General features: G+C 46.2%; 1 pseudogene; it reads left to right on the plus strand.

Annotated features, from left to right (window-relative positions):
- The first annotated feature begins 2,171 nt into the window (after positions 1 to 2,171).
- Positions 2,172 to 2,635, plus strand: LOC133061429 (ferritin light chain-like; annotated as a pseudogene).
- The last annotated feature ends 849 nt before the right edge of the window (positions 2,636 to 3,484 follow it).

Genomic DNA, 3,484 nt, shown 5'->3' on the forward strand with positions numbered 1-3,484 from the left:
AATTCCTCCACAATATTGTGTTGGGTTTTAAGACATCAACATGAACCAGCCATCAATAATATACCTATGTCCTCTCCCTCCCACCCCCCAGCCCACACCTCTACGTTGTTACAGAGCCCCGGTTTGATCCAAGACACAGGAACCCAGAGGTGGGAGGTGACATGGGGAGGGGATGATTAGAAAGAGGCAGTAAGAGGAAGAGTGTGCCTCAGGTCACAGCCTATGCAGGTCAAGGCACCTGCTAACCTGTTTTCTTCCACAAGGATCAGACAGCAGGGTCCTCTACCTTCAGCCCAGAGCTCTAGTCCCAATACGGAAGTAGATAGTCGATATGTATATATTTTCTGAGTGAACAAAAATATGGAAAGAAAAGGAAGGAGGGTAGGAAGGGAGGGAGGGAGAAAGTGGAGATTGAAGGAAGGAGGGAAGGAAAGAGGGATGGAAGGAAAGGACCACACTGAATCTTATCTAATTGTCCTTCACACTTTGCTGTTTTGGAGCTGAGCTAACCACAAGGAGGACCACCCTTCCCAGATGACTCATTTAAGACCCACCTCCGCTCTGCCTCCGGATTCCTTGTCTGCTTCCCTCTGTAAACCACAGGTCCCTGTCCTTTCCTCTGAGATGCTGCTCATTAATGAACATTTTCCTTATTGCAACAGCTTGAATAAAATCATCTCTTTAATTGTCCTGTGCATTTTGTCTTTCACAGAGGGAAAGGAGCGTTCAGAATCTAATCTCTGGATCTGAAGAACCCTCCTGTGGGTCTGTGGTTTAATACAGGATGAAAGCATACAAACCTTTAATTTGTTTCAATTGCATCCTCCTTATATACAAGAAACAGGGACCAGCCTGCTGTGAAACCCTCAGATTATAACGTGACCAAGAAAGAAGACACCATTGCTGGCAGTGTTGACATATGTATTTTTGTCTTTGGGACACAGGGTGAACTCAGGGACTTGTGTGAATTCATTTGGAGGATTAGAGCATATAATGGAGAGTGTTTTTTCTTTCCCCCTTGGACTGGGGTTGGGGGAAGATTTGAGCTGACTAAAGTAGCATGAAGAGAAAGACTAGTTTGGGGCAAGAAATAGGAATGTATTTTTATTTATCCAAAGAAGGTATTCAAGATATGGCTACAGGTGGATGCAAACAACAAAGCTACCACTCACCTGCTTAAGGAAAATAAAAATCAGGGGATTTATTAGAAAGATTCAGTATAACTCAATATTTGAAGAAAAAGTTGAGGTGTGAGTACAGCTCTGTGATAGAAAGAGACTGTAGAAAGTAAAAAGACAGTGATGAATGAGTTCCTTCTCCCTTCAGCCTCACTGTCCCTCTGCCAAAGAATCAAATTCCAGGGAGAGGGCATCTGATTGACAGAACTTGGATCACAAGCTCACCTCTTGGAGGAGGCGGCTCAATCCTGATGAGTTGATTGACAGTTCCACCAAAACTATTGCCAAGGAGGGAGATATAATACAGCAAAATGGGATGTGGGAAGGACTGTTACAAAAGGGAAGAGTCAAGGTTTGGGGAAGGCAAACAATAGCTTTACATAGAATTACCACATAACTCAGTGATTCTATACCCAAGAGCAATAAAAACATACATCCACATAAAACTTTTACCTAGATCTTTATAGTACTTTGTAATAACCATAAAGTGGGAAACCCACAAGTCCACCAACTAATGAGTATATATTCATATAACAGAATATTATTCAGCTACAAAAAGGAAAGGACCACAGTACACATGGCGGTCCCCATGGGTCTGTCTCTTTCTTCATCAGCCTTTGATGGAACAGACCCAGGGTTGCCCCTGGTTCCAAGCCTCCAACCACCACCCAACCTCTTTTCCAGTCTCAACCTTCTGAATCAGCCACTTGGCCGTCCTCGCATCCAGGACCAGCTGACACTGGTTTTTGAGCTCAGCTCCTACAGCTTCCCTGGTAGTTCAATGGTAAAGAATCTGCCTACAATGCAGGAGACCTGGGTTCGATTCCTGGGTCAGGAAGATCTTCTGGAGAAGGGAATGGCAACCCACTCCAGTATTCTTGCCTGGAGAATTCCAAGGACAGAGGAGTCTGGCGGGCTATAGCTCATGGGGTCGCAAAGAGTCAGACATGACTGAGTGGCTAACATGTTCCTGTTCCTTATTACAGAGCAACCATGATCTCCCAGATTTGTCAGAATTATTCTGTCAACCACCTGGTCAATCTGCATCTGCAGGCCTCCTACACCTACCTTTCTCAGGACTTCTATTTTGACCACGTCACTTTTTTCCTCAAATTGGCTGAGGAGAAGCATGAGGGCACCCAGCGTCTTTTGAAAAATGCAAACCCAGCTCGGTGGCTGCGCCCTCTTCTAGGATGTGCAGATGTCATTTCCAGACGAGTGGGGTTAAACCCAGGACACCAGTGACACCACCCTTCTTGTGGAGAAGAACGTGAAGCAGGCCCCTCTGGGTCTTCAAGTCCCCTGGGTTCTGCCCGCTTGGAACCCCCAGCTCTGCGTCTTCCGGGAGAGCCACTTCCTAGGGGAGCGGTGAAACTCATCAAGGAGACGGCGACCACATAACCCATCTCCACAGGCTGGCTGGTCCCCAGGCAGGGCTGTGCAAGTATCTCTTCTAAAGCCTCATCCGTAAGCACAAATACTGATAGAAAATTGTGATCTTTCAAAGTCCACTAGCTTTTATATGTGTATATTTATTATTATTTATTTATTGGCGGTGCTGGGTCTTCGTTGCTGCACGGGGGCCCCTCTCCAGTTCTGGCGTGTGGGCTCCTTATGGCGGTGGCCCCTCTTATTGCAGAGCACAGGCTCCAGGCGCGTGGGTTCCATGGCTGCAGCTCGTGGGCTCTAGACCAGGGGCTCAGAAGCTGTGGCTCACAGGCTTCGTTGCTCCACAGCCTGTGGGATCTTCCCGGACCAGGGGTTGAACTAGTGTCCCCTGCATTGCCTGGGTTCTTAACTATTGGACTACCAGGGAAGCCCTCCAACTGGCTTTTGAGGAGCCCCCTGGTGTCATGGCTTCTGCCTGAAACCTCTCTCTCCAACCACTAGGCAGTTTTTAAACTCCCCTGGAGCCCTCTCCCAAGCCTTGGAGCAAATGGAAACAATAAAGCTTTTTGAAGCCAAAAAAAAAAAAAGAGTACTGAGAGAAGCAACAACATGATTAACTTTGAAAACATTCTGCTATGTGAAAGAAGCCAGTCACAAAAGACCACATATTGTATGATGCGGCACCAGGGACCACTTACATGAAAAGTCCTGGAGACAGAAAGTAGGTTAGGTAGATTAGTGATCACTTAGTGCTGAGGGGACTAGGAGTGGGGAGGAAGAGTGATGGGGATTTTCTGGTAGTGGAAACTGGTTTCTTTTAGGAGGAAAAATTGCTTTATAATTATATTGCGGTGATGGTTGCATAACCATGTGGCTATATGAAAAACATTGAATAGTACACTTCAATTATATATGAA

This window comes from Dama dama, chromosome 9 (genome assembly GCF_033118175.1).
Source record: "Dama dama isolate Ldn47 chromosome 9, ASM3311817v1, whole genome shotgun sequence".
Classification (NCBI taxonomy): domain Eukaryota; kingdom Metazoa; phylum Chordata; class Mammalia; order Artiodactyla; family Cervidae; genus Dama; species Dama dama.